Below are 21,265 nucleotides of genomic sequence, written 5' to 3'. Positions count from 1 at the left end.
TTTTTTTTTGTTTTTTTTTTCTCTCTTCTCTCATGTCAGATAAATGTGACAATGAAGGAAAAGGGCAAATGGGGGACAGGAGGTTGTGGATCCAATATTTCTTACCTGATGAAGGCAGCTTTGTTTGTTTCAGATGAATTCAGTCAGAAATAATATCTCCTACGCCCAAGGAAAAAAAAGCAAAATAACATCCCAACCAAAATGGAAAAGCTCAAACTTTTTAACTTAGAATATAATTTCCCTTGCATGGCCACCTTTGATGAGAAGCAGATGTGGGATTTTGGTTTGATTAAGCTGGACATGAATCTGGCTCCATATGGGAGAACATTCCTGGAGATGCTCTGTACCTCACAACACTTTGGATTGTCAGAAATTCTTGAGTTTTCTGACTCCTACCTTGCTGAAGGGAGAGCTTGAGGCAACAGTGGCAGCTATTGGAAAGGTGGATGGATGACTCACAACAGTAGGTTTCATAACAGGAGCTACCTCTGTTCCTTCTGTTGATGGCTTTTGGGTGAGGAAAGGAACAAAGGCAATCCCATCAAAACAACAACAAGCTAAAATAGAACAAAACCCTCCAAGTCTGCATATAAATGGAAAGAATCAGAGAATGGAAAATGAAACAAAAGCTGAGATATTCTGAATGCAATCTTACAACAGTTCTGGCATAAGATGCTGGAGCTTTTTAAACTCTGATCACTAAGCTAAAAATGGAGTTGTCAGCCTTAACTTTGACTTTTCTTGCTTTTAGCAGTTTGCGTTAAACATTAATGTTATTGAAAATAGCTTTTCATCCATGTGTATTAAGGGTTTGTTTGCCAAAGCCTCTGCTCCCAAATGCGTGAATTTCAGCAGCTAGCAAACATCAAAGCAAGGAGATTTTTCAGCTCAAGAAGTTATCTTTAAAATTAAAGCTTAGTCTTTCACTGTATACTTTTTGTGAATAATTATTAGAATCTATAATAAACAGTCTCCCTTTATTGTTCTGTCTATTATATTAAAAGAGATATGCTTGATTGTATCATTTTAATTAACTCTTGCTGTGTTTTATTGAAGTTCAAAGCATTAAGCATTGTTTATGTAAGCACCATGACATTCAGGTTGCCTGAAAGAAGTAAATAAAACTGTAGGTCAAACTGTATTAATGTTTCTTGCCAGCTATTATTACATCTGCTTTTGAACAGTATTTATTCTGTAATTGATGGTTGTCAGCCTGTAATTTCCATAGTTACATTCTCAATACTTGGTTTTCCCTAATTTTTGTAGTGTTTACACCATATAAAGTCAGAGATTAAAGTAAAAGGGAAAAGTGAGTTACCAGCTTTTATTTGACCAGTTTAATATTTCTTTCTTCAGGGGAATCACTCCAGTTATTTGCCAAGTTCATATATCTATAATATTCTTTTAGATTCAATTTTCTGCCCTTTACTTTTCTCTATTTCATGTTTACTTTATTCTTTGTGGTCATCCCATCTAATCTGTCTGCCTCTGTCTACCTAATCAACTTAATATGTCCATGTATCATTTCTTTAATGATTTTATTACTGAAATGACTCTCAGCATTTGATACTTAAGCATACATTATAAAAGCCTAATTCTCCCATTAGTGGATCAAGCTTCCATGAGCCTGCTACATCCAGGCTGCTTCAGGAGTTAAATGAGCTTTGTTGAATGTTGGCAAAGAGCTGTTCTGCAGATATATTCTACATTTTTTAACCTCTGTAAGTGAGAAGAAGTCACTGCACAGATTTGGGTTGCTTTTTGTACCCCAGCATTTTCTAGAGGCTCCCCTTGGTGAAGATGCAACGTTTCCTTTCACTGTGCAGCTTGAGTTTTATCCTTAAGGTCTTGCTTCTGCAAAGGAAACTTAGGAATTAATTTCTTTCAGTTGCTTCTGTTACCCATAATGAACCACAGATGTTTTGGAACCTTCTATGGCTTTCTCTTTCCATTTCAAGTCAAACTTTACCAAGTTCATTTCTTTGTTTTAGCTTCCTTCAACAAAATAATTGACTTCTGAGAAGTTTGCAGTAGCCAACAAGAACATCTTAGCAATCTCATCCATTCTTTCCTCTCTCAAGCTGCTCTGGGGATTTAACATCCCTGTAGCACCTTTGCCTTTGAGCCCTCCTTCCCATCCCTAGCCTCTGTTATTGCCTTCTTTCTGGGCACCATACCCTGTGTCTTAATTCTGTTTGTGTTTTCAAATTATTTGAATTTGAACTTTTTTGTTTAATTTGTTTTTTTTCCTATGAGCTCTGAGTCTGGGAAGTGTCTGACAAATCTGCTGTTACAAAATAATTTGGATAAAAAGACCACTTTTGTGCGGTTGAATGGATTGCATGTAGAAATTTTTATTTATTTTTGTTTTAGGTCAAGCTTGTGGTTTACTTAAAAGAGGTTGTTAAAGAGAATTCCATTGTGTTTCTCTAGTCAAGCATAGCTATCCTGCTAAATATGTTGTACAAGCAGTGAATAGTGTGACACTTAAGGAATGCTGAATTTATTTTTGGACATGTTTTTTGTATTTCTTTATCATGGCAGAGACTTTTTGGCAATAGGGTGGCAGGGAACCGAAGTGTCCGGTTACGTGCTGTGGTTAACAGAGTGGCCTGCAGTGAAGTTCCTTGGCATGAAACAATTTTTCTTTTTTCTTTTTTTATTTTTTTTCATTCCTTAGCTTGATAGGCTGCATTTGAAGTCACTTGATTTGTCTTTATTGTGGGCAGAATCCGGGGATTAGGTCAAATTAAAAACTGACATTTCCATTATGTCTGTACTTTTATGGTGCATTCCTCTGCTATAGAAAGTCAAATACCTCCTTGCCTATTGCTGAAACCAAAGAAACAATGCAAAAGAGAATTCCTTCTAGCTCTTAACTGAACAGCAAACCTCATTATTCCCAGAGTAATCTGTTAAACAAATGGAAATAGGTGAACCTTCCACTTTTTTTTTTGTCTCTTATTTAAGAAAATGGCATGATCTCAGGAGAGCATCTTTAACTAAGAGAGCATAAATGCATCCAATGGCAGTTACAAATATTTTTAAACAACAGACAGACAAATTGTGCTGACTGTCTGCATTTAAAAAAAAAAAAAGGGAAAAAAAAAAAAAGAGCTTTGCCTAAAAGACTACAGTAAATCATGAAAGTGATCTCAAGTGAACAGAGATGGATTTCTGGAATACAGTGTGCAATGAAACCACTGACCTCTTATACAAGGGTTCATGTCTTTTTCTACAGAAACAGATGGGTAATAGCATAATGCTGAAATCATGCTCTACATAATATGGACCTAGTGATTGCAGACCTGATTGCTTGCCATATGGTTGCTGAAGGGTTGAAGAGAAAATGGGATGATAAGCAAACCCTTAAAAACAACATTTTTATTGAATGGCCATTACATTAAAACCCAAACTCTGCAAATGAAGGCAAGAACTGTGGTGAATAATGATGAAATAACAAAACAATAAAAGAAGAAACACAATAGCATGTATTTGCACTATGCAAAATAATGCTCTTCATTTTTTTGGTGTCATTCTGCCTTGTGTTATGAGCATTTGGTGGAAAGTTGGTGGGACATTGCTGCCTGCAGGGCACAAATACAGTATCGTGGAGCACTGCAGTATTCACTAGGTCAGACAGGAAAAGAAAATAATCACTTGTCTCAAAGGAAAAGCTTCTGAGTTAAATGCTAACTAAAATATGCAACTTGCATACATGAGCCACATTACTGTGAGGCTGGTGGGAAGCCTTCATGACACTTGCTTTTCCAAGAGACACTTCTACACCTATTTCCTCTCTCCCCTCAAAAAAAAAAATCTTGCTTTTATCACTGTTTTTTTGCCTTGGTACATTCTTGTAACTGGTGAATAGCCTGGGGTTTTTTTATTGACATTTGTCAGTAAGTCGCTAAGTGTGGGCAGAGGAAATGCAAAGAGTAAGTGATGTGCAAGTCCTCACTCCTAATGTGTACTTATCTACAAGAGGCTTCTTTGTAGGAAGGAGGTTCCACGTAGCACTCAGCAGTGCCACCACACCGTCATGGATATGCCTGCTCCCGTGCACAGGGGAAGTGACTGACAGTGTGACAGGGCAAGGCTTTGAACCATGAAAATCCTCTGGCTTTGGGCTTTTCTTACACATTTGAAGGGTTGGCCCAGTGTGTTCTCTTTTGAGGCATTAATGGTTTGCTCAGTTATTGCTGTAAGAGGTACCCAGTTGGTAAAAGCCAGACATTCAGCTCAGTTTAGAGATTGCAAAAGTTTCAAGTCACATAACGAGCCACTTGAATCAGGCTGGACTTGCCTCCTTTAGAGGCTCAGTCGTGCATGAACATCCAGGTGGCTGATGGCTCAATGCAGAGTGGACTTCAGTGGCTTTGCAGTCATAAAGGATCCTTTTGTTCTTAACTTTTCCAAAGCCTGTCCAGTCCCTAGTGCTCAAAGTGTGTAGAAAGGGATGGGGAAGCAGTTCCCAGCTCTTTTTGTCAGGTGCAATCTGTGTCCTGCTGGGTGGCCAAACTCCTCACATGTGGGGACCACCTCAGGCAAGTCTCCAGACACTCATCCTCTCTCCGCCATGCTGCTGAAGAGCTTCCAAGATCCAGGCAGGCTAATATAGCTATCTCTGATTAATCACTACTAAATACAGACTTCCTTGGCTTGACAGGCTTGTCTGATGCATCCCATAAATCACAATTTGTTTGACTGCAAGAATGGAAAATATTTATTTGAACAATTACTTTCAAAGAGGAATGTATGTGAACCTCTGGATTATCCTCCGGCTTCTCACGGGCTGCCCACCTCACTTGTATTTCACTCAGAGACCTAAGGACATGTGACAAGCAGCATATCCCAGTATTTAAGACATTTTAAGTATGGCGAAACCAATTTTCATATGATGAGAAGAGATTTCCTGCAGCCTATAAAATTGATTCTCATCCCTCTCGACTCATGACATGCCGCCTGTGTGGCAGCAAGAAGTTTTGCATAACTTTTAAGAGCCCGTGCTGACCTACTTAACAGGCATCCGCTGCTACATAATGTATTTAGGTCAAGTATTGTGTTTGAGCTTATCATCCATCTTGTAATAGTCCAGCTCACTGTGAGAGCCACAGGTACATGATTGATGCAAACATTCCACAAGGTAGAGAATATTCTTGTCATTTTCTGAAAGGGAGGCCTAGCGTTAGGGTGTTGCTATTTTTGTTGGAGAAGAAACAAGGATTGCCAATCACAACCCTCCCAAGCTGTGCTGCTGCACCCCTGGTTTTCTCCCTATATTAAGAACACCCAAACCCACCTATAAAAAGTGATTTTTATTTTGTTTTTTACATGATTCATTTGGGCTAGACAGTAAACATATAAAATCTTTATTTTTATTATGATATGTTACTGACTGCTTCTTACTTCCAAAATAATATACCTGGAAATTTTGTACCAAACCATTTTGTACCCCGTCATTCTGACCCTCCCCTGATTGCAGTTGGTGTTTTAGCCACATTTTGGAAAGGCTCTTAAAGCCTGTATTTTAATAAAGTATTGCCAGCACACTTTCTCATCCAGATGATATTAGTGAAGTGCACGTTGGTGTGAGCAGTAAATTGTCGCAAAGTTCTGTGACATCTTAATGCTCTGACAGGATGTGAAAGACAATAACACCACTGAAAAGACCAGAAAAAAGGCCCTTTATAGCTATTGAATAATATATTAGCTTTTAACACTGTATATACAAGCAAAATGGGCTAAGGTATAAAATCAACAAAATAATTACTTACACCAGACATTATACATTTTATCAGGATCAGAGCTGCATGACCTCAGCCCGTGGTGCAAATGGGGTTTGATTTGGTATTCATTACCTCAAAGAGCTGTAATACCTGTGGCCCAAATGGAATCTATCCTGGGGACTGATGAAATGGTGTCTTACTTGTGTGTAATTTGGAAAGAGTTCCTCTGAAAAAACCTCAATCTGTTGTGTGAATGGACCCGCAGGAATCGTTCCCAGTGCCTAAAATGTGCCAATGAGAGGACCTGTGAGCAGCTCCTAAAACGTGCAGGTGGGTACCTGCATACAAATGCTTCTAAAATTGACATGTACAGTGCTGTGGGTCTGAAAATCTATACTGCACTTTTTAGCAGTACATTACGAAGTCTGAACTGAAGGAAGAATTACATGGCAATGAAATATGCATGAAAAAAGTCCAATTTATACGTGGATCCCAAGAGTTTGGTGACTTGTCTCCTTTCCTTCCTTTTCAAATTCTGTGCAAAGTTTATCAGTTTGTATGACAAATTAGTTTGTGCTGTCTCTGTATTCCAAACAGAACTTCGTTAGGACATTATTTGCTTCTTTTCTCAAATAGTTTTGGAGAAAAAAAAGAGTAATGATTGTACTTACACACCTTTCTCACAAAGTAAGAGTCTGCAGTCTGAGCTCTGTCACTTTGAAATTCTTAAATGACACCTTAATGTTGCTCTAGTTTGGTTTAATTTGTGATACAGCCAGACTTTTTCTGCAAAACTTATTTCCAGAGTTTTGGCTTGTCATATTCAAAGATTTCAAATGTTGGGCTTAAATTCTGGCTAAATAAAAAAAGAAAATGTGAAGCGTCTTTAATATAATTTTTTTTGCTGATACTCATAAATATGTTTTGCATCATCCTGCAGAAAAATTATAAGTAATTTAAAATTCAGAAAGAATTTCTGTAATATAATTCAATTTAAGTCAGCAGTTGTGGATTCCTTGCCTTGAGTTCACTGATACCAACCTGAGAAGGAGTGGGCAGAGGTGAAATTCCTTCTGTCAAACACAAATTCGATGGGGGGAAAATAGAGAGGCAGTTGTATGCAAAATAGAGACACTTCAGCGTCTGCTTATACACTATTTTATTTATACATGCAACAAGAGGAGCACTTCTTACTCAGGATAACATAAATAACCTGGGCACAAAATGTTTGAGGAAGTGCACTTGGAATTACAGCCTCATCTTAGGTAAAGTCAGGACTTATGTAAGTCAACAGTTGTTCTTTTCAGTTCTCTAAATGCAAACAAATGGGCTCTTTGTTTGGGGGACAGTTGTTGTTTCCCAAGCTGTTGCTGCAGCTCATGGCTGGGTGCAGCTTTACCTTTCCTTGCTCTTTTCAAGGTACCTGTGCAGTGAAAGGGAGGGAGGGAGAAGGACAAAGAGGGAAGAATTTCATTCAGATGTTATTCTATAAAGATCTATTCTATAAATATATATTTATATATATTTATATATTTTTTATATATAGTTATATTCTATTATATCTATTTCAGATGTTATTCTATAAAGATTGCTGAATTTCCTGTATTTGGAGCATTAAAAAGCCTCAAGAGTTATTTGTTTCCTCCTTTGTAGAAGGTAATATGTACCTGGTGTGAGTCCACTGAAACAGCTGATGTCAAGGGAAGTGTTCTCAGGGGAACAGCTTCAGAATCTGGTCCTGGATGTTCCAATTCCTGGTGCAGGTGCCTTTGATTCCAAAATGTGAGGGAAGAAGTAGTGAGAACATTCTCTAATGTAGGATGGGATGGGTGAATGTATATATTTTTCTAGATTTTTGTTACAGCTTTTTGCTTTAAAATTCTTAGAAAGTCAGAAGTACCTTCTAATCTTTTAGCTGCCTTTTTCCTTTCTATTTAACAATTCAGCAGCACATCGATTGATCCCTTTCCCCAAACATTTTGAAGCACTTGAAACCATTTCTCGCCACGTTGTTATTTATAGGGATTCACTAAATGAAAAAAGGCTCCTTTTCCCTTGCAGGTATATGCATCATTTATAGTCTGGTTTCATTATATTCTGTACTGTATCAACTCCTGTAGGAGAGTGGTTATGTAATGCTCTTATGTCATTACATTTACATGCATTAAATTCCTGGCAGAATCATATTCAATGGAACAAAGGGTTCATTAACAGGACAGAAATGCTTAACTTGGGAAACTGCTGGAAGAAGTGAGACACATTTCCAGGCTGATATTGTTGATATGCAATTATATATTATGTACTGAGTTGATGTGGGATTAGCTAATCCCAAATGACAAGTATAAATGTGATAGAAGTTGTTTATTCAAATCTCTTTCTGCAGTGGTAACTTTGAATAGAAGTTATCATGGCTAAATCTGGAGTGGCTTGGAGAGGGACTTGCTGCAGTGTGACAGAGCAGTGCCATTCCCACCACATGGGAGCTTTACAGAGGACCAGCACTCATCCACAAACTGCAAATACAGAAAAAAAAGTTACTCACTGCCCCTTATTTACATGTGCAACTGGTGCAGAATGAATTTATGGCCTTGACTGTGTTATGCATTTAAATATGTTCTTTATTCTTCCAGCTCCTTTCCCCTGTCGGTGAAGCATTATGGTGGGAGCTTCCAGGGAGAGCACCTGGGCACATTCTTTTGCACAATGTCAGGACTCTGCTTGAACCAACTTCGGAAATGGATCATTTTAGTTTTGTTGAAATGGCAGTTAAATAGCAGGAATATATCAAGAGTTAAAACTTCATTACTGGGGAGCAATGAAAATACATCAAGCCTGGAATATTGTCTGGGAGATCAGATTTCTTGGTGTGTTGGCACTTTAAAGAAATATGTTTATTTAAGGAATAGAAATTCTATATACTGGAATACTACAGTGATAAATTGCATTCTTGTTAGGCTATCTCTGAGGTTCTAATTTTATCAGCCAACAATGGACTGTGTATCCTGTGAAAGTCAGCTAAAAAAAAGGCAAAAAAAATGCTAAGGGCAAAAATCTTCCTTAACCTTTCTGTACTACTTGGTTGGGACTGGTGCTGAACAGTGCTTGGAGTCTGAAAACATTTAGTTGTATTTGTTAGCGCCTTTTCATCGGGTTGCAGCAAGGAATGTTCAGGTGTAGATGTGCTGGAGACAGCACAAAGAACTGTATCTGCTTGTTATTTCCATGAGGATGAGAAGCAGGGGACGCTGAGTTTCATGCAAACCCGGAAACAGGGACGTTTACAAGTCTCCAGACTTCCATGTCTGACAACTTCCCTAAATTTAGATGTTACGGCTGTTTTTGTGACCTGAAAAGTCTCCTGCACAAGTGTAGATCCCTAAAAAGGGCTACCTGGAAAGCACTGTGATAAATATGTCTGGTTCCTTCTAAAGCTGCGAGGAAGTGATTTTTAACATATTTCACAAAAAAAAACTCTGCTTGTTCTCAGCTTTGCAGATGGTTTCCCAGGTTGACTTGTTGGAATGATAAGGAAGGACAAAGGCTCATTTGGCAGAACAGGAACCAGGAACGCTGTTGTTACGCATGTTGAGAGCATCTGTCTTGCTCATGTGCTGGTGGGTTTGGGGCTGAATAGGCTGTGGAGAGTTTCTTCTGGTTTCACTTATGGGGGACATTCTTGGGGAATGATGAGGTGTCTACAACTTCACTTGTCAGTGCTGAATCACACAGACATGCTGGCTGCCCTTGTAACTGCTGCAAGACAAACCCAGAAGTTTGAAGGATGAAGTGTGAAGTCCCCAGTAATTTCAATGTGACCACAAGCAGCTTCCATGGAGAACAAGAAAGCACAAAGCCTCAGTTTAAGGGGAACCCCCCAATATTTATTCATTTATATATTTATAGAGGTGTACCATGGCTTGTGCTGAAGTTGTCACAATTTAATAAATCAATGTGGAATTCTGCAGCATATAACAAATAGCTTGCTCATAGAGGCCATAGTTTTGTCAATGGTCTCAACTGGTTGAAGGCTGTGTCTTGCATTTGCTTTCACTCTCAAATCTTTGAGAATGCTTTTTGTAGAAGTTTGATAGTCAGGTATCAAGATCTTTTCAAATCAGTATCAAGGATTATGGAGGTTTTGAGACGTCTGCTATCAATTGTCACTGTTGACAAACAAGGGTAGGAATTTAAAAATAAAGTACTTGGCACAATTTCCTACTTTAGTTCTGTGGAGTTGGTTAAAAATGCTGTCTTTGATGTAAATCAAATGGAGCAAGATTTGCAGTCTGCATAACAAAGCCAAACAGGTCTGCAAAACTAAGGCACCACATATGTTTACTCTTCCTTCTGTTTCTAAATTCTCTGTAGTTCAGATATTTCCAATGTATTTTCAGTGTTTCAGTATTGCTGCATTAATGATGTGTTCCTGTGGAGTAGGTGGAAGTGATACAATGTAATTTGCAAAAATATGTGCTTCAAGAAATACAGACACAAAACCAAATAAAAGGGTTGATGAAGATGTGCATCTATTCATTGTTTGGCATTGAAATTCTGCATTTCTGCTCCAAGAGATGCATTTCCATTTTGTGGCTTCAAGCACCTACTTGATTTTTCTAGATTCAGTATTTGTGCACATCCTGAGGTTCATACTGGTGAAGTCTGACTCCCATTTTGAGGCAAAAACAGCCAATTGCATTGTGGGGAAGCAGAGAGCTCTTCAAAGGTTTATAAATTAATTCCTTCCATTAAAGGAACAGAGGGAGAAAATGCAAAAATCAAATAAATTCAAATATGTTTAAAAGACTGATAATAGTCTAAAGGAACGACATCAAAGAGGCAGGAGGAACTTCAGAAGTACATAAGACACTGTTAGCTTTTCCTTTCAGCTTCCAGCCTCCACAGTGATGCTGCAGAGGTGTTGCAGGAATGTCTTCAATCCATGGCAGTCAAAAGGTCTGGAAGATGCACCAGCAGCTTCCCCTTTGCCTCCAGCAACAGGCATTGAATCTGTGTGGCCCTGGCCATAGAGTTCAGTGTGATCAGTGAATTTCTGCAGAGGCTGTGCAGTAGGAAGTGCTCCCTCGGGATTGCAGAGGAGCAGGAGCTCATTTCTCTGCAGATGCCACATAGATATTACTCATGGCATCCATGTCTTCTAGACCCTGTGATGGGCTGGAAGATGAGCCGAGATGGAGCTGTGCTTGTGTGGATCTGTCTATGCCATCCTTTTACTTGACAAGTTTATGGACCCCAAAATATGGTGGAAGATGTGCCCACAGAGAAGGGATTTTATTTTTATTCACAGCACAGGGTAGAAAAGGGCTCTATTTGTAGTTCTCCTCTGCACATGTAAGGAACAAGTCCTGGGTTTGATTTCATCCAGATTTAGCTTTGAAACAAGAAAAGTTAAATGTGCAAGACGGCTGAAATTCAGGATACTGAGTGTGTTCAGTGAAAAAAAAATTCCTTGGAGTCAAATGTATTGCTGAATACCACCTTAATTAGCTTTGCTGTCTCCTTCCATTGTTTTTTACTATCAAGAATAGGATAAGAAATAGGAAAAGTGACAAAGGTGTTAGAAAAAAAGAAGACAAAAGAAGGTGTTGCTTTTAGGAACTTTGATTTACTTGATTTTGCTTAAAAATATTAAGCTTTTGCTGTACAAGTATCCTTTGAAAAAAGGATGTCTGTCTTTCAAGATCTTGAATGGGAAAACATTCAGGTTTGTATCAGGCAGAGCTTACAGATTTTTTTTTTAGGTGCAAGTTTAAAAACAGACACCTTTTTTAAAAGAGATTTTAGAGTTCTTTCTTTGTAACTTGACAGGATGGTTTGTTCATGTCAATAGTCTTTTGATCGCTCAAAAGACACTGAAATAAAAAATGTCAATGCTTCCACTCGTTTGATCCAGCTCCCTTAAGTATTGTTGCTAGAGGAATATATCAGATTATTATAATTTTTCGACTTTGCAGTATGGGTATATAACCTGGAGCCACATTTTTGGGTCTAACCCAGAAGGCTTTGGAGGTTGGACATTTGTGGGTCCCACCCAGAGCACTTTGGAGCCATTTCTGCATATTAATAGTGCCATATTTTTTTCCCAGCAGGAGAATAATTTCCTAAGTAATTTGTACTGCTGACCATTCCTCACTCTAGTTATAAAAGAACTACAATGGGGTTTAGCTTTTTGCTTTTAAATGCTGGTAAACCTCGAATTAGAAATATAAAGCTGTGCTATGATGGGTTATCCTCTCCTGAATATTTCTGTAAACCCTGATCACAAAAACTGTAGGGAATGTTTTCTGTAGAATTGAAATTTAGCAGAAAAAGTAAGTACATAATTAAAAACAAATTCTGGTGTTTGTACAGAGTCTGGATTCTTTATATATGTGTATAGAATATAGTGATTCTAAATTTATTGAAATGGATTATTGTTTTACATGAACGATAAGCTACACTTCAGAGCAACCATTTTCTAGGATTTGTTTTCTATCTCATGAAATGGTTAAAAGCAGCTTAAGCCTCCAGTCCAGATGAATCAGGTGCAGGCCCTCAAGATGGAAGATTTCTGTCAGAAGTGGTGAATCTGGATTTGTGGTGTGCCCCTTGCGTGTTTCAGGAAGCACAGGTTGAAATCCCCACTGAAGCTGCTGGGAGTTTTGTTCCTGACTTCTGTGGGTTTAGAATTTCACTGTAAGGATTTTTAGGTACTTTTTAAAAATGAAAAGGTGACCTGTTTAATACTGACCCAAATAATTCACTGCATAAATTCAAACTCACAAGCCCATAAACTGAAAGAAAAACTGTAGGAAAGTAAAACTCTGGATTTCAAGTGAGAAAGCCACTTGAGATCTCTCCACATCACACTCTGGCTGGTTATTCTGGGTAGCAGAAGTGGCTGAGCCAGAGCTGTTATGATCCACAGCACGTTGTGAAGAGTGGGGAAGCAGAGACAGGAACGGGTGCACTTAGAAAATGCCTTGAGAAGGTTTGTGACACAAGTAACTGCAGCTCCCCAAAGGACTTGGCACCACAGCACACTCAGCACTGCTGGGCCCTTTGAAAGGGGAGTTAAAAAAATCCACTGTGGGATGCAGTGAAGGCACTGATTCTGCCAGTGAGAAAGTAATCCCAGGATTTCATCGAATTCCTACCACAGTCACACCCAAACGGATGGCACCAAGTCTCTTCTTTGGGTTTTGAGATCTTCATTTCTGGAAAACAAGAAAACAGAATGAAATACATGAAGATCTTGAATTGCAGAACAGAGAAATGAAATCAGTTTGTCACAGGAGATTTTTTTTAATTGACGTCTTTAGTTTGTTTTGATGTCTGTAATTAAATCTCTAATTATGTGTTTCTGTTGCAGTGGTCATGCTTTTATTACATAATTGCTACAAGTTTTTCTCTCCCCACTAACAATATTTGTTTAACCTTAGTGCATGCTAGTTACATCCTTCAGAATAGAAAAGCTTAGAAACAGAGTTATTGATTGTTACAATTAACTAAATCAGAAGGGCTCAAAGTTCTTTGCCATAAATTAAATGTTTTGTGGCACAGGATCAAAGATAATTAAAGGATGAAGCAATTGCAGTCACTAAACAATAAATATTATTTTGATGCCAATTGAAGAAAATAAAGCAACAACCAAAAAAGGCAGGAAAACAGAGGAATTTTAAAAGGAGGGGAGAAAAGTTTAGCCTAGGGTAAAAACAACATTTAAAAAAATAATTTGTACTGTGATCCTGTGAGCTTCCTTCTGTGTTGTCTCAAAAAGCATCTGATTAGGTGAGATGCAATTCAGCCACCTTCTCTTTTTTTTCCCTTTTGAGTTTAGGCATAATTTTTGTCAGTATATTTCAATGTATTCATTAATTTTTCTCATTTGTTTATTTTATGCAAACCATAAGAGACATTTTTTCCTCAGTGAAGATTGCCTCTTTATTTTATTTTGAAATATTTGTATATTTATTTCATTAAATGAGATAATGCTTTTTCTTATTAACATAATTTCCAGTACATTAAACATATTTCTCCACAGACAGAAGAGAGGAATCAGATTAAATGACAGTTAAATCACTTGCAGCAATTTCAACTGTTAAAAGAAATAAGTGTCTCTGTTTTCTTTGTGATCACGAGATGTGCTGTAAAGGGAAATGAAATACTAAAGAAAGGAGGGAAAACATAAAGAAATAATGACTGACTTATTGCAGTAATACCACTGAGAGAAGAAAAACTCACTACAAATAAAAGGAAAAATAATATAGTGCTTTTGAAAGTTACCAAAATTCATTTCTTATTGATGAGATCAGTGTGAGCCTTATACTGCGTAAACTGAGGAGGGGAAAAAAATAGCAAAGCACACCCAAAACCAGACAATGCCATAAACTGTGGGCAATGAAAGATGGAATAAATACTGTGCATTTGGAGGGCTGTTACTCTAAATACCTCTAATTTTTAAATAATTTATATTTTATCACATTTAGGGAGGAGAGGGAAGAAGAAATTATCTCTTGGTGAGCCAACCGTGCCCCTCTGCTGCTGTGTTCAGGGCTCTCCAAATGTCCAGGTGTCCATTCTGCAGCTCTCTCCCCTTTTCTTGGGCAGGTGTAGGGCTGCAGGAAGGAGAAAAGCATCTTTTATTACCTCTTTTAATAAGATCTTCCAGAATGATTATAATAATAATTTCTGTCTTAATTATATTTTTTATTATTGTAATTTCCAGAGCCTGAACCAGCTGCTTTGAAGAGATCTTGGGACTGAAGGACTGAGCTGAGGCATTTCTAAGGTAATGTTGACGTTATTGTTTTGCCCCCAGTCAAGATTTCCTCTTTGCTTTTAGCTGTAAACCTGTTATTTTTCACCAATTTTTTGTGCCTGATTTTTTAGTCATGAGTAAGGACTAGTCCAATAGTTGCCATTTTCCTTCTTTTTCTAAGCTTCCCATCCGTGCACTCTACAGCTTCACTGATTTCACCTTCAAGCTCAAATCAGAGAAGGGACCCTTGAGAAGGGAGACCTGTTCTATGTCCCTGCTCTATCTCAGAGTTAACTAAAATTATTATTTTTCAAGAATTTAAATGACAGTGTTTTTGCTGTTAAATGCTTGATGAGGAAAAGTGGTGCCATGGGGTACAGCATCCTCCCTTATGTGAAGTGGTGCCGGGAAAGAGGTGGAAAATGTCACCTTGTAAGGCTTTTAAGGAATTGTTTCCTGGGGCTGAAGAGCAGGCTCTGCCTTCCTGCTTATGCTGATCTGCTGCAGCTGAGCAGGGGACGTTTCAGGGTCATCACCAAAGACTTTTGCACTCTGGGGTTGGTGTCCCTTGGGTTTCCTTTGGAAGTTGTATTTGCTGTGCCAAGGGGCCTGGTTGGGCAATGGAGGTGGTAATGGAATTTAGCAGTTGAGGAGACTCTGAGAAATCACAGAACATGTGAAATGTAATTAAAGAAATAAACCAGGAGCATCTGCCACCATCCTCCGTGGATGTCCTGCCAAGCAGTCACATCTGTGCCCCTGGAGGGGCACCAGCCCAGCCCTTGCTCACAAATGCTCCAAATCCTCTGGTGGGCACAGGCCAAGGGTCACTCCAGGTTCTGCCACAGAATCCCTGCCCAAGGAAGTTCTGCACAACAGAGAGAGCTGGTAAGTGGAACTCAATGCATAGAAACATTTCTAATGGTGGTGCTCATACTTAAAACCTTCATTACCGTATTTTCAGGGGCCATAATAATCATTAATGTGTTTATTGTGCCCTTGTGAGTTGGGGCAGGGATGTTATCCTTTCTCACACACATGGAATTGAAACGTAGGCAGCTCGGTGGTCGTGCACTGAGCTCCAGCTCGTGTGGGAGGGCTGCTAGAGACCTGCTCCTGTTTTGTGGCTTTTCCTACAGGATCCTGACCCATCTTCTTGGCTTTAGGTCGTTGTTCAAGGTGTCTAAATAGGAGATGAGTTGTGCTGGGTTTCCTCTGCAGTCAATAAAGGGAGACAGGGATCTCCAAAAGAAAATTCTGACCTCCTCCCAATTGGCTTTGGAGGTTGCCTACAAAACCTGCCTGCCTCATTGAAATGCATTGAGAAAGACTTTTGCATCTCTCTGCTCTGGACACTCCCTAAGGACAAGATTTGGTTCAAAACCACCATGAAACAGAACATTTCCCTTTTTACCTCTGCTGAAGAGGCCCAGCACAGCTGTAATTAACTTTTGAAGATGCTCTATGGTGCTTACAAAATGTGACTCCAACTTAGAATGTTGCAGGAGGGGCAGAAACAAGCAAATTAAAAGCTACCTTGATGAGGTGTGAGGTTCAGCGAACAGATGTCCTGCACTGGATTTTGTTGCAATACAGTCACCCTCTAAATACCTGCGAAATTCTTATCTCTATGAGCAATTGTCCTTTTTGGTCGCACTGTGAAGAAGTATCCTTTATGGTCTCAGAGGTGGACAGGCAGGATGACCCAAACCTTCTCTGTGTTCATTTCAGACTTGAGTTTTTAAAAGTGTGAGCAAAGGCTTAGCTAAGCATTTTTAAAGAAACTGTTTTAAAATCAGGTAGATGATGAGAGGAATGTCTTTCAGAATTTACCAAGTTTATATTTTGCATATTCCATACTGAGGCTGTGTCTTTTCTTGTGACATCACAAAAAATGAAATTAGCTTTTGACTGGGAGGGGATGATGATGAAGGTGTTCTCAGAATAACATGATTTTGCTTTTGGGAAATATTAAAGCATGACTACGTTGGACCTTTTTATGTTAGACAACAGCAGTTTTTCCATTCCGCACTAAATACTCCTTTCAGATTTCTCATCTTGCATGATATTGCCTATTTCATGCCTCCAACAAAGTGGCTGAAACAAGCTCTTTCCCCAAACTTGTGATATTTGTGGATAAAGGATTATTACCTGTGGTATTTTTTAAGCAATGAATAAATTACAGCATTGTTTAGGCAGATGCAGACAAGGTGTTGGGTTTCTTGTCTGATGCCACAGCAAAGCTTTGCGTCAGAGTTCAGAGCATTGTGCTTGGATCAGTAGGTTTAGGATCTAAAGTGGTCTGGAATATACACTGGAATATTTTCTTATTCTGTTTTTCATATAGTATTTTGGCTGTGTGACCTATTCCATTGTCACATGGCAATATTTTAAAATGAGTGAGCAAATTCTCTTATGTAGAGGGTACTCAAATTCATCAGTATCTTGCTGTTGTGGACATGCGTGGTGGCACTGCCATTCCACACTCCTGGGTTTTGGCAATAATGCACCTGCCTTTCCTGGAGAAAGGAGAGCACACTAGGTTCATGGGAACCCTTCAGTGCAGAAGGGTGCCTTGGGAATTGTGCTTCTCCTGGCAGCATTGGAGAAAACTGAGTGAGACGGCACTCTTGGGTTTGGTGGTTGGTTCTTAGTTTTTATTTGTCACAATAGCAATGGCAAAATGAGAGAGAAAAAAATAAGTTTGATTGCTCTTCAGAGAAGACCTTAGACAACAGAATCTCTCCATTCCAGTGACTCTGCTACATGTCTGACTTGATTATTCCTGTCCTGTTGAAATATGAGGCAGCTGGACAATATCTTGACTGAAATACATTGGAGGAATATGAAAATGCAAAGTACAGCTTTTGTGAAAATCAGAATCTCTGTTCCCTTTATCTATACCTACACTTGTTGACTCTTGTGACTGCGATGCAATTGATTATCCCTAAAAATGATTCTCCCTGAGATGTGAGGACTGTGCCTTTCCTTAATAGATGAGCAGAGCTCATCCAGTTTCTCCCAGACTTAAGGCAGATCAAGGTCAGAATTTTTAACTTTTGTGGTTTTTGGTGTTTTTTGTTTTTTTTTTTTTTTTTTTTTTCCTGTGACTGTCAGTTCAGTTTTATTTTCCAAAATAAAATTCCAGGGGAATGCTGTAGCCTCCTCTGAAGGCATTCAGCTGCTCTGTTCCTGAGTGCCCCTCACACCCTACCCAGCTTCCTGAGGACATGAGGTTCAGCCTGCGGTCTATTCCTCTTCTCCCTGCAGTGACTTTGGCATTTCTAAACCTGTTTGCAGAGCAGAACAACATCTCAAAGTCATTATGTTTTATGAGTTGCATAATTACCAGTGCCTGGATATGGGATGGGGATACCTCTGTGAGAAAAACATGGACAGGGCTCATTTGATGCCATTTCTCTCTGTTGGCAGCAGCAGTGGGACACACCAGAGCATTCACTGCTGTCCTTTGCACAATGAGGGGCATGAGGTGGTGTGACAGAACAAAAAGTGATCATGGCAAACCAAGTTTCAGTAGTTCTCTTGCTTTGTTCAACAGATCATTGTTTCTTTTTATGGGGATTCAAATGGAAAAAATGGCTTAGATGTGAAAAAAAAATCTCTACTTACAGTTTCTCTTGATAATTCCAGCAAATGGGAACATAATAAAATGATTGTGTTTCGTGAAAAAATTTTGGTTAAATTTAGCTTTGTTTTCTGCTTAAAAAGGGGAGGGGTGGAGTGATAATAAATGTCATTTGAAAATAGAAGTGTCCTTGGTTTCCTGTTTTCAGTAGGCTTAAGATAATTCGTTTGTTCTACTTGTAGTTTGTCAATTGATGCTTCCCTTCCAAAACTGTTTGTGGGTCGCCTTAGCCAGAGTTTCCTACAGTTATTTTTGCACTATTGTTAAACAGAACCATGCAGCATGTTGCTTTTTCAATTTACTGCGTGGGATCTGCACATAGTTTTCCATTGTGGCATATTTGTGTCTTTGTCACTTTTATTGTTTATATGCCAGCATATGGCCAGAAAAAAACAAACTTCTTTCCTCAGTTTTCTTCTTTTGTATTGTTCAGTCCACAGTGCCTTTACAGCAACAATTTGTAAAAATCAAATTCATGGAATGTAATCGGTTTGCTTGACAAAAGAAGGAAAACTGGGAGAATACATCTCAGGGATTAATGAATGTTTAGGATTGGCTATATTTTCCTACCCAGGGCTGCCCATAGGGCAAAAAAGCCAATGTCTGTTTTTATTTAAACTTCAGTTTGGTCATTTAGGCTCATATATCTCACTGTGCCACTTGCACAGACATTAGTGCCTGCATCAAGATCTTCTCTAGAGCAAGCATCACCAAAATCTGCCAGCATGGATTTCAGTGCCTGACAAGGACCAGATGTTTTGCATTTGTAGGATATGGAACCCCAAACCCAGCAGTTGTCCAACTGCTGCTTTATTGCAGTTGATCTAAAATTGTCCAGAGATATATGGGGTTTGGGTTTGTTTTTTTAACAGTACTGACAGTGTAGTTATTTTTTGTTCAATTTTGAGGTTGTAGAAAAGACCATTTTTTCTTAATTTCTATGTGGCATCAATGCTTACACATGACATCCTTATAAAGACATTTTCTTGGTTTATCTACTACTAAAAATCAATACAAACAAGGCCATACCCATGAAGTGATCAGCTCTGTCATTCCATAGATTATTGGCACCCACTGGCACATGGTTTGGCTCTAATTTGAGGCAGGAATGTTGTTGTTAGCACGACTCCTGAAAAACAAGGAGTTAAATTTTAAAGCAAAATAATAATTTACTTGCAAAACTCTGTTTTCTTGTCAGTGCAATTCCAATGTACCACATATTTTTAGCAGTAACTAAAGACCAGTAACCAGTTTGAAATCCCATACAACAGATGGATCATGATAAATGCACGATGTTGGCTTCTTCTGGATTTTCCATTTGTTGCACACCACACAACCTACCACGTAAAAGCCTGCTGGAAACAAAATACGAATTTTCTGTAGTTTCTTTGATTAGTGAAGTATTTTCAAGAATACCAGCAGTGATTTGAGGTAAAGAATCCCTGCAGCAATTAGGATTCATTTACTGCTGGAGCACTTTATTAATTACACGTTTGTAACCACATGGATGGTCACAAAACCATTCGGACATGTCTGAATTTTGAGATTTGCAGGCAGAAGATTTAACGTAAACATGGAAATGTTAAACTACTCATCTGTAGCCTGCAAAGAAGATAACAAGAAGGATTCTGTTCTCGGTGTGATTTGTGAACAATGCTAAATAAATATTCATCATTAATATATAATAACTGTTGCTTTTGGTAGTTCACTTTTCATTTAATTTGATAATGTGTCCAGTAAATGAAGTGGTACAGGCTGCAGTGTTTTACCATCACAATTGCATATTTTCAATCATTGTTAAATGAAGGCAGCTCAAGGCAAAGCTTTAACCCACACTAGTTTTGTGTGTGATAAAAAGAGAAGGCGCTATCAATCTTTATTGTCTGTCTCGCTTACTGTAATTGCATTCAATAGTCCACTGATTCTGTTGTCTGTGCTAATGTCAGGAACAGGGAAGAGCCAGATGCTCAGACTTGATCAGATGCATCCAGTGGCCACTTTGATAAGTTGGCAGCAAGGCTCTGGCTTTGATGATAAATTGTGAGTGCTGCAGATTATGAGCAGCTAAACACTGGGAGTGTGTGGGGGGAAACTTCTTACCTGCTTGGAATCTGGCACTCCAGTGCCAGCCAAAGGCCAGCCCAAGGGTCATTCCAATGCATCTTGTGCTGGGAAGGTGCCAGGGAGTTATATTCTCATGGACAGCAGCACAACAAAAAACCCAGACAGCCTCAGAGTGATTTGAACATGATATTGAATAGTCCCAACACTGTAAAAGGTGTTTCAAAATAGTCTCCAGTAGTTATGGTTATCTGATTCAACAGGAGAGCTTTGGAATTATGGTATTCCATGCTTGAATCCATCTTAAAAGTTGTGCTTTCTAGGCACCTTTTTTCCCCCCTCTAATTTGAAGTAATGCCTGGAATGTTTTATAGAGTAGTTAACAATAATGCTTTAGTGCAGTATGAAGAGTGATGTATCTTTGTGAGGAAAAAACTCCCATGTAGACAAGGGGACTATGGAATAAGCTGCTTTCTACAGGTTCTCTGGACCTTTAACGTTCCTCACAGGTTAATTATAATTATTTAAGCTTTTCAGTGAGTGTCATCCCTCAGACAAGTAGTTGTTAAAGGAGATCTGGAAAGACTCAGAAGTCTCACCTTCACCCAGTTCATATAATTTGTGCAGAAAATGCTCCTATTTCCCCCTCAGGATTGATGTGAAAGGTCCTTACTGTGGGTGTGCTTACAAGTTTGTCTTGTGTGGTATCACATGTGGCTGACAATTCCGGATTGTGTGTGCAGCAGGCCTAGGTTTTGTTTGGCACAATTTGATTTTTTATGGGTGCTCAAGGAGATGACAAGACTATCCTTTTGCCATCACTTCTCTTGGATACTTCAGGCAGCTCCTTTGACTGCTGCAGGTGTGTAGGGGCATCAGCCTCACTCTGTGCAGTGTGGCCACATGAAAAATAACCTCTGCTAAGGCTCTGATGTGTACATAAAAGAATCATTATTTGACGAAGTTTGGAAAACTAAAATTAGTTCCTTAAATTCAACAGTACCTACTGTTGCCTTTTTTTTCCCCATTGCATTTTTTTCAAATTAATTAAAGTACACAGATGTTCAATTA

At 38.8% G+C, this 21,265-nt stretch overlaps 1 long non-coding RNA gene across 2 annotated transcripts in view; it reads left to right on the top strand.

The window, feature by feature from the left end:
* LOC128805739 (uncharacterized) overlaps positions 1–21,265 on the top strand; it is a 176,407-nt gene that overhangs the window by 128,404 nt on the left and 26,738 nt on the right. For both annotated transcript variants that reach the window (XR_008436542.1, XR_008436543.1), the window contains exon 2: positions 14,455–14,517. This is a non-coding gene — a long non-coding RNA (uncharacterized LOC128805739). The remainder of the gene's footprint in view (positions 1–14,454; positions 14,518–21,265) is intronic.

The sequence above is a fragment of the Vidua macroura genome, chromosome 3 (assembly GCF_024509145.1).
Source record: "Vidua macroura isolate BioBank_ID:100142 chromosome 3, ASM2450914v1, whole genome shotgun sequence".
NCBI classification, from domain to species: domain Eukaryota; kingdom Metazoa; phylum Chordata; class Aves; order Passeriformes; family Viduidae; genus Vidua; species Vidua macroura.
This window is presented reverse-complemented; position numbering and strand designations above follow the sequence as displayed.